Below are 11,436 nucleotides of genomic sequence, written 5' to 3' on the forward strand. Positions count from 1 at the left end.
GCTGGTCAGAGTCCCTCTCCGAATGCGAAACATCGTCCAAACGACAAAAATATTGCCGTAGGAATGTTATTTGCAACACAACGAAATAAACAATAGTACCTAAAACTGCCCTAAACTCCATTTCCTTCATTTCCTCTTCATGATTTAATCGCAACCTCTCCTTCTCTACCTCTAACCTCGGACCTCAGTTTCTAGCTGTTTAAGCTTGAACTGCAGTTGTAACTCTCACAAGCGACAGAGTGATCCTCTTGATTCTGCAACTTTACCTCCTCTGCCTTGCTGCGAGGCAACTCAACAGACTCACCTACGTAGCCCTCTTCATCAGGCTAGCTAGGCCTAATAATAAGCACTTTCTTAGTTTGAAGTTCATCTTTCTTACAAGAAGTTGGAGCAGTTGCAGTATGATAATGCTCTGCAATAGACGTGAGTTGTGCTTTGGTACAATAAAAAGTTGGAGCTTCACTAAACCCCTGCAAATCAAACTCCATAGTGAAATTACCAACATTACCTGACCCATTTCAGTGGTTGCAGGAAAGTATAATGAAACAATAAAAGTTTTACTATCATCACACAATATATATATCGTCATATTGCAGCCTTATCATGAAGTACTTTGGAGCACGTTGTAACGATTTCGTGGAACTGCATCCGGTTCATATGACTACATCTAGTTCATAGCTTGATTATGGAAGATCTGTGCCTCTTTATATCCTGTTACAGTGAATACATTTTACATGTGAACTATAGGATAATTCCAGTTTGTTGCAACTATGGTCTTATTTTAATGGACTTGATCATTTGACCACCATTTGATCAGTGATCCCGATACTCACCTGAGTAAGTTGCTGAGATCTGGTGAGATGATGACGTTGCTACAGGGACGTCCAACGGGGCAACTAACAAGAGCAAGCAGACCTAAAGATCTTCCGTGATTAATGTGCACGAAGCTACATGGCCGAGCGCTTTGCAATAGGTAACGTCTGTCTCATGACAACTTAGTTCCCCGTTTCAATAGTTGTTTCAACATTTCCTCACTGACTTCCCTAAGAAGCAACATTGGTGTGATAACTTGAGGAACTTCCTGCTTTGCACTGTAACCAGCAGCTAGAGTTTTTAGAAATCAGCTCATCTCTGATATTTTATTGCAGACGTTCTCTTAAATTTTCAAACTTCCCCACAAATCTGTTAACCACAGTGTTGGTAGATGCTGGGCTGCATGAGGATTTCACAGTAGACCCTTACAGATGGTCATGTGAAAACCCACATGCTTTTTGAACCCATGCTGTTTTTTACACGTTAAAGTGGGCAAATATTCCCTGCATGTCAATACTTGTTGATGTTTTCAGAATGGTATACTTTTAGAATGAAGATATTTCACATTTTAACAAGAGGAATTGTAACATATATAACATCAGATCTTGAAGCAGGATTGCTGCTTCAAGATCTGTAACTTATTACATATGATTATTTGATTACTTTTATAACTAATGTTTTAAACTGGGCAATTAAAGTGAAAAGTCCTAAAAAACACTACTCAACTCAATACGGATGGCCGAGAGCAATGCGCATTGAGAACCAATCCTACCCACTCAAATTTGTCCCAACAGCTTTGCAGCTTTCCTGCACTGCAAAAAAAATGCAAAGAAACAAAATGAATGTTATATTCGACACGTCACCCCTTTGTAATCACCAACATTTGTGACATCCGTAACTGTAATTTAATTACATGGGTTTTTTTCTCAGTATCTGTAACTGATTACAATCACATTTATTTAGAAAAATAATTACGCAACTCTGTTACATGTAACTAATTACTCCCCAACACTGCCTGTAGCCTACAGCCGTACAGGTATAAAACTGTAATACAGCCTTACGGCTGTACGTTTTAAACATTTTTTAATGTGAAAATATTGGATTACTATTCCACTAACTACTACTTCTAATAACAACAAATGATGTTAATTATTATCAGGCAGCAACTGGATGGGAGGGGACAAGATAGGGCCCACAGTGATCATCCAAGCGCCCGCTCACAGCTCCGGCTCTGTATAATATAAACAGCATAAACAGTGTATGTTGCTGCGGGTTCTTCTGTCTTTTAACTTTTTATTGCTGCCCCCCCAACCCCCAACCAGTGGGTGGACAACCAGTGCTCTCTCTACCTGCACTGACAATAATTCAATGATATACAATACAGTGTTGGTAATATTTTGTGCCAAACAGTGGAATAATTTTCCACAGTAAAAGCCTGTAAAGTGGTGTAAACAGTCAAATGTACTGAGTGAAGCTGAAGGCACGCTTCTAATCAAGGTCAGCTTTGTTCAGAAGATTGGAGTGCAGGCTGAATGTACCTGAGCTCCAGTTTGTTTTGAAATATAGCGAAGCAGATGTTTGCACAGCGGATTGTTGGTTCGGTTTTGTTTTTTTCAGGTTGCTGAGGAATATTTGTTTTTTTCATGCAGAGCCACGTTTCAGCCTTTTCATTTCCAGGCTGCTCCTGTCTTGTCCCTGTTTTTTTTTTTTTTTTTTGCTTTTGCCTCAGCAAAGAGCCAGCCAGCCATGCATTCCTATCCAGAACACTCTGCTTCATCTCTGCTTCCCAACCTTTAAATCACATCAGTGTTACATCATAGCGTGCACGCACAAACACACACACACACACACACACACTCACACTTCCTGCTGTGGCGACAATGCCAAAAACTTTTTCCTCACAATCCCTTTCAGTTGCACAGTCATCCTCTACATATTTTTATCTGATCCTTAATAACTCAAGAAGAAACTGTTCTGCACCAGAGTTTTGGTTCTGCATGTACCAGAATACGTTGGAGGGACATAGAGAGCACAGTGTCAGCGGGAAGGTACAATAAGATATTACGTTCATGTGTAAGCAGAATTATTGGATGATATTTTAGAGACATTAGTGACACAAATGACTCATTAAAAAAACATTTTAAAAAACATTTTAAAAATTGTTTTGATACATTATTAATATAATTTATTGCAAATTGTTAAAAATGAAAAGGCGAAGACGATGCAATATATTTTCCCTTTTTAAATTGTTTAACTTTTGTTGTTTATTTGATTATCTACTGTACAGTACTTAAACGTACGTCTCTAATGGGAATGTAACTGAATACGATTATATTATTCAGACAGAAAATGTGTTCCAGGTGCTGGCTGTGTAACCAAGGTTACAGTGCAAACAGAAACGACCAGTGAACTGATGCAGACTTTTTATTAAGGCTGAAAAACATGGACTGTGCTGATAGTCTAAAGTTTATTATTAATGTAAAAGTTTTAAGTTTTCTAACTTTTTACCACAGACACTTCAAAGAAACTTTATTTATATTTGGGCCTCATCCCATTACATTATTATTTCATTTGTATATCTGGATTTGAATGAGCTTTTTCATCTTTTTTTTAAACATTTTTATGATAGCCCAGCTCTGTTTTTCTATGAAGCACTTTCTAACATATATTTATAGAAAGGCTTTATAAATAAAGTCCATAATTATTCGATATTTTAATGTTATTATTATTATTATTATTAGTGGTGGTAGTAGTAGTAGCATTATTATTATTTCTCCTGGATTTCCACTCTTACAGAGTTTTTATTTAGACTTCAGACTTATTTATTGCTGTTTCTGGAGGTGGAGTTCAAATATGTTTATGCTTTGATTAAATTAGATACATAGTACAAATATTCTGTATATATTTATATTAAGTGTATGAATATATATACCGTAAACAGTTTAACACACTGAGGCAGTTTAGCGTATTTCCAACAGCTGTGATATAATAAGTGAAATGAACAGAACAGATATAGCAGCTTGTTTTGTTCCATTACGTGATTGTTATATACAGTATTTGCTGTTTGTGTACATGAGAGATGATAAATAAATGGGGCTGTTGATGGATAAAGGGGAAACAAGCCAGAAATAATTATATAAGTGATTTAAAATGTTCACCTAATTTCAAAGATTGATCACTCCCAGGGTATGAGAAGTGAATGAAAGTAATAATTATATACAGTATTATTATAAAGTATTTTTCTTTTTCATTGCTTTTGTGCTTTGGTCCACAGTGTAGGCACTGACCCAACACACTGTACTATAATAATAATAATAAAGATAACCCATATACTGTATTGTAATATAGACTCATTTTCAGTGCTTTAAAAAGCAAATGTACAAAATGTGATCACATAACTGACAGATTAGCATATTAAGCTTCTCTTTTTTACATGAAACCTAGTTAGTTGTTAGGAAATGTATTGTCCATATCATTCATTCATGTAAATATTTAGCGTGTTCACTAATGCATTTCACAGAAACACTGACTGCCCATTTCCTTTCCTGTCCCGCCATTCTCTTATTGCACTGGACCTTTCAAAGAAATGCACCAGGAGTTCCAGCAAATTACAGAACCTTCGGTTTTTGATCAGGAAATCTTCAGAAGGGGGCTTCTTCAAAGAAATAACTTCCCACTTCACTTCTTAAGCCGAACAAAAACTCCTCTTAAATGAATGGCTTTTGCTCACAGCTTGTGGCCGCAGCTGGCAGTATTGTTGCCCGCTCTCGTCCTCTGGCCACAGAACAGACAGACAGAGGATGAAGGGCGATAGAGGGGGTAACACAACAGGTACAAACACATGAAACGACTGCAATTATTGTCCTCGCTCCTCCTCAACACCAGCATCTGACTTGACAAGGTGTTGGGTGAGTTATTTATCTTTTTTTTTTTTCAGTTCTCGGGATGGAGATTCCTCAGATGACTTTTTTGTCTAGCGTCAGGATAAAAAGCTCAAGCAAAGAAGATTTGATTCTTTTTTTTTTTTTTTTGCTTTAATGAGCCACAGAATATCTGAATAGCTCTGCGGGCCATTGATCATCAATAGCGGTATGAATACAAAAACAAATGAAAACAGACTTCAGACAAAAGACCTCCAGGAACACGCCTCGAGAAACAGGGTTTTTTTTGTTTTGCTTTGTTATTTTTGCGCAAAAATTAATAACTGACCACAATTACTAATTTTTCAATTACAACAGTGACCGCCATTAATAGTCACTCCTGCTGTAGGAACTAAAGTTACTGGTTGTTGCTGCAATTCCAGCCATGTAGGTAGGAGGACCCAGAGTGTTAATGGTAGGCCAGCAGCTGTCTTTGGTAGTGAAGGGCCTCCAAATACTGAATTAATTTAAACATATTAATACAAAGATGCTCTTGTCCCATATGATGCGACACTGGACGTTATTTCAATAATAATAATATCCACAATCTCATCTGAAGGAGCCTCTTAAATAATACTTTATTTTGATTTTGAAATGACATGTGGACTAGGGCTTTCACGATATTATTGTGATAGCTATAGAAAATGTTTTTAAAATACTTTTATTGTGTGTCTTTGTCTTGTCTGTTTTTTGGTAAATATAACACATTCAAAATAGTAATAAATAAATAATATAATAAATAATAAAAGTGTATGGAGGTGAAGAGAGAACTATAACTGCACAAAAGCGTACAAAAAGAACAAACAATTATACTTAGTGTGAACCACAAATTAAGAACAGAAATAAAACGAAATCATTTAAGGAGGTTGGATTTTTATACACAACATCATATTGGTATTATAAACATGATATCAATATGACATTTTTTAAATATCACACTTATCGTCAATACCTGATATTGCCACACCTCTAATGTGAACATACCTAAAGGCTGTGTAGGGTTTGACATCTAGTGGTGAAGTTGCAAATTGCAACCAACTGAATACTGCTCACCTTCCAAGCATGTAGGAGAAACTACGCTGGCTGCAAAGTGTTTAGTTTGTCTGGGCTTCTTGTAGAATTCAAAAACCCAATTCTTATTCTCAGGTGATTATACACGGATGAAAACATACCTATGAATATTATATTCCATTTCTGCCAATAGATCCTCCTAAATGTTACACACTGGAACTTTAAGACTGCTTGTTAAACAAACGCTGTGTTGAGATTTTGATCCACATCAAAACGGACTTTCTCAAGAAAAAGCTGTCACTGCTTTCTAAAATGACCCATATAAGGTCTCTCTGTCAGGGCTAAAACTGTTTTATGGTCTCCTATAGCTAAAACAACTTTGTTAAAGTTGGGGAAAGATCTCAGATAGGGAATGGGAAATGAACAGCAGTCACATTCTTTGTTGCCCCTTTCACCCAACACAACCCTCTACCACAGTGTTATTTGTGGATATGACAACAAACGGGGAAATTTCTTCTCCTCCAAAGTTTAAAGTGTCCTTAAATATCCCTTTAGTTAAAGGTTGTCTTTTGCTACTTTCTTTGATAGATAACTATGGATCATCTCGCTTCTTTGCTGCTGTTCTTTGTCCATGAAACTGTGCAACAGTTCCTCTGACCTCCATCTTCCTCACAAACTCATCTCATTCCGTTCTGTATGGGCATGTCAGCTCTTTGAATGTGGGGTCAAGTGCCGTTGCTACCCTCAGGTTTCACATAGAACCTCTTTACTTGGCCAGCTCTTGTGTGAAATGTGACCCTGAGCTGCAGCATATAGGCTCCAACTGGACACATCCAAGGCTATATCAGTGGTGTTTCAGACAAGTGAGCGGAGACAACTAAATTATTACACATAATAAAATGATGTGTAACAAACTAACAAAATAACCGGGTTATGTTGAGCTGCTGCTGTTTCATATCACTATGTCAACATTGTCAGACCATATACAGACAGAGCGTGAGTGATAGCATCCACTTCCGGTATCTGGGGCAACATAAGCTCAGATAAAAGTTTATGGCTCGCTGCCAACTTTGTCAGTTACTGGAGGTGGACAGAGGTTGGAGTAGAAGCCCTGGTTGATAGGGTCTGTTCTCACTCACTCCTTGTAATATCCCATTTGGATTTGGCATTTGTTAATGGAGGAACATGTAGTTGTTATTTACCACCATTGTAGTGCTAACCCGACCTGACAAACCAGTCTGTGAGGTCACACTTTTGCCGTTTGAAGGACAGGCACATATGATTGGATGAACAATCTGTCTATCACTATTATGGGTTAACTTCAATCATATCAGGCCATTGGGGAAAAGAATGAAAAGAGCTTTTCCCTCGAGAAAAGCCTTCAGTGCTGTTCTTTGCTCTTCTTTCAATGAAGAAATTCTCTCCACTTCTGATTTTACTGATGTATGCAGCATTTACACTGACCTCTTTAGGAGCCGCCAACGGTCGCTTTTTGCTGCACCACACTGCTAGCAGCTCCTCAAAGGAAGCTGATTGGTCCAAACCACTGTGGTTTGGACACCATCACATAGCTTGAAGCCTGGCAAGATGGAATCTCACATGATCTCGTGATTTTGTGATCTTGCAAAGTAATTGTACTGGGACAGAGGCTGAAATTACAGACACGTACTGTAAACCTCAAATCGTTGAAGGAACTTTTGACGAACTAGCCCTTTAATTAAATGTGTTATGGGAGAAAAGTCTGGACTTCATTGATAGATTGACTGATTGTATATTATCAAAGGTATTATGGAGCCAATAGAGCCCATAAGAGTGAGAGCTGAATAGGATCTTTACGTTGGGAGATACGTTGGCTGTAAAAAAAATGTGTTATGCTGGTACAGAATGCCTGGCAATGGTCCTCTCTGCCGATGTACTCAGTATTTTCCTGGCTATCTTTTAACCCTGTAAGTTAAGATAGATTATTGGCTAAATCCACTATAATGATGTCACACACAGCCCCAGAGGTTGACCTGGTATGCCTGGGGGGGGCACAGCTGGGCCTGGGTCCAGGGATTATAGACATGTACTGTGTCATCAGACCTGTTGGTGAGCTATTTTCAGAGTTATTGTGGCACCTCTGGCCTGTGTGATCACAGCCTTAGGCACTTCCACATTTGCTTCAGCACTCAGACCTGGGTTGTTGCCACTGATCCATTGTTCCCTTCCTTTTTCCAAATGTGTGCTGAACAGTAAACACTGAATAGCAGTGAATGAGTTGCATGCCATTTAGCAGCATTTGTAAACCACTTATATGTTGTTTTTGTCCATCATATCTCTGTTGATTGGGTTCAACCTCTGGCTGCTGTGGCTCCACTGATGCAGTTTCTCTGGTTTTGTGTTTGCCTCCAAGGGTTTTTCAAAGCTCTTCCTCTTGACATCGAGTCGGTTTGCAGTTATTGACATCCCTTGGACACATTGTTGATCGATGCATCTTTAATTTGAGCTCAGATGATGTCCTCTTTGTTGCTCTGTTGTCTAATGTTGCTTTTAAAACTCACATCTCAAAGTGCTGATTGCCAGACTAGCTGACTGCCAGGCTATGCTGCTAAATTGAATTCAAGCAGAAATGTGATTTTGTCTACCTCTTGAATGCTTTATAGAGTATTATGCGTGAGCTGTTATATTTCATTTTCCCACATCACCTATTAATACATACCACTTTTTTTTTATAACATCTTGGTTTTGTCCTATTGTACCAGTTTGGAAAATCTGACTGTGACTGTGACCATGGCAGTTAAGAGGGCTTACTGTCTCTAAAGCAGCATATTCATATTTAATAATATTAAAAAATACATAGTGGTTTCAAGTTAAATTGAGTTAGAGGATAAATGAATCAAGGTTATCCTAAATGATTCCTGCTCAGATATTGGAAACAAGATGGAAGAGAGGAAAGGGAGAAAGAAAGAGAGAGATGTGCTGAAGGATTAGCTGTGAGGAGCTTCCCTGTGGCGAGCAGGCCTTCTTTTTCCCAGGAACACCAGGAACACTGTAAGGTGATTACTGTGTCGTTTGCCATCGCTCCACTGGTTAAGCACTATGGACACAAGAGCTTGACTGGCTCCACTAAGCACAATGGGAATCAGAGTTTTTGACTTTTTACATGCCTTTCATTTAGCAAATACTAAAGAAAAAGTATACTTACACAAGATAAATATGATACAGAATCTAAAATGGAAATTACAATAAAAACTGAAAGACAGGAGGAAAAAAGGATTTCAGAGATGTTTCGGAATTTCAGGCAGCTGGGTTCCTACATTTTGTGTGTGACTGTGTTGTGTGTGTGTGTGTGTGTGTGTGTGTTGTAGGATGGGGAAAAAGATGAAGAAATGGGTGGTGAGGGGAGGAGAGCGGGGTCTTTTCTTTTCTCTGAATGAAAGCCAGCTGTGGCCTTGCAGAGTAATACCTTGACCGGAAGAAGTGGACGAGGTGGAGGTGGACATAACACGCCTAAACACTGAGCCTAAACGTACATATAGTCGTATAATACACTGTATAATATATGCTTTGATGCTTTATTAAGAATACAGTTTCCTCTAAAAAGCCAGTAATCTGAGGCATGTTTGTATGAGCTTTTAAGACCCACTGATATGGCCAGATGAAGCTGTTTGTGTGCTTCTGTGTGTGTCTTCTTTTTTTCAACAAATAACATATTAACTAAAGCATTCTTGCGGCTTTCCCTCATCAAAGTACCTTTCATATAATAATTAGACATGTAAATGTTGATGTATATGTATGAAAATCCACATATAGACTGTAAAATGTAGAAATGACTGGGACTTACTTATTACTTAGGTGGCGATCGTCTCCCGGAAAGGCCCGCGAAAAGACCGGAAAGCGCATCAAGCTGGAAGTATTCGAATCAACCCCATAGTAGCTAACACTGTTCGAATAATAGCGCATTTACGTTAACTTTAAAATTCATCTTAAATCAATTTGAGATAACTTGACATAAGCAACAACTTTACAAATTTCAAGAGGGGGGATAAACATAACAATTCACCTAACTAGACTACAAATGTACAGTACTTTAGTATGAAATAACGTGAGGAAAAATGTACAATTTTACTGTACAATGTTTTGAGAGGTTAGTCATTTACTATGCACCCCACAGTCACAAAGTCAACTAGTTAAAACTGATTTGGTGTGGGAGGGCAATGTTAGCTAGCTGGTTAACTCTGCAGTCTCATCCCACACTAATAAAACACTCTGGTACACCTGAGTGTAAATTCCTTAAACTTCATGATAAAAGTTTGCATTAAAAACATAAAATAAGCCAAACTCACCAAACTTCCAGAATTCCCCCGTAACGCTGTTCCTTCTCCAGTATCTGGAAGCTGGGTGTCCCGTGTGATGTGACACTGCACTTTCACTATTCACAGCAATCCTGTATTATTGCCGTGGCGTATTACAGCAGGGTTACAGTGAGCTTGAAATATACCGTAGAACATTCCTGCTTAATCTAAATTACCCACAAATGAAGTATTTTACAGGAGGTTTTTACAGTACCGTACTTCTAAATCTACAGTGGCATCCAAGAGTGCGTCCTATTAGCTCTTATACTTGTGGAAAAAATTTTATTAATTTACTCTAAATTGTATTGTGAAACAAAATTCAGACAACGTGACACTAATTTACTGCTATACAGCAACAATATGAACAGTAGGTACTATTCTAATAGTGCTAACACATGGAAGCAAACAAAGGTTGTTAGGATTTGAATCTGTAAGTAACTACATACCTAATGCATACGTTTTATCTCAACTTAATACGAGTAAGTTAATATCACTAAATTCATTGCATTTTATTATTTTACTTTGAAAAACCCATACACTGTATGTAGATGACACTTTCAACCGGCCCACCACGGATAAGTAACAGTTCTGTTTCACGGCAGACATTTTGACTCATAGTGGGAAAAGCACAGGTGCTCCTGATAACACTGACGAGGGCTCTGTTCACTTCAAATGTCCCAGCCAGCGGGGGGGGGACACATATCGGAAACCTGACAGATCCGTTAATGGTTTGAAGAGAAATATGTCATAAATTAACTACACTGCAAAACATTCACAGATATATTTTATTCTACTAAAAATATACATACAAAGTAAAGGAAAACACATTTTGAATGGCAGTAATGAATAAATATCAAATCAACTCTTTAATTGCAGGCCTAATCATCCAGTTTTGTAGATTAATAAATAACATGGGAAGAATATGGATCAAAATTTTCTGAAGAAATGTTCTTTTCTTAGTTGTATCTTATGCCTCAAACCTTCCTCTCATGATCAACAAACTAAAATCACCTCACCCTTCATATAACACCTACCTGCAACTCTGCAGTGCTGGCTCTCTGTGCATCACCCTCACCACTGTTAGTGTCCAGCTGAACTTCATCTGATCTCTAATACGAAAGCAGTGGAGATCAATAAGGTGTAGAAAAATACTGATGGGAACAAGCGAAAAACACACAGACAGACTAACTCCTTTCTAGATGTGGGAGATGTGTAACGTTACTCGTTTTCAAGTTACATGGGTACAATCATCTTAAAAACTGTTTTTAGTGTCAAATCGCTTTTGTCCGTTCGGTTACTGGAAAGTCCGCCATATTTTCGGCAGCCAACGTTGGCTACAGTAACATTAGTGAGATGTT

Source organism: Dicentrarchus labrax, unplaced genomic scaffold (genome assembly GCF_905237075.1).
Source record: "Dicentrarchus labrax unplaced genomic scaffold, dlabrax2021, whole genome shotgun sequence".
Classification (NCBI taxonomy): Eukaryota; Metazoa; Chordata; class Actinopteri; family Moronidae; genus Dicentrarchus; species Dicentrarchus labrax.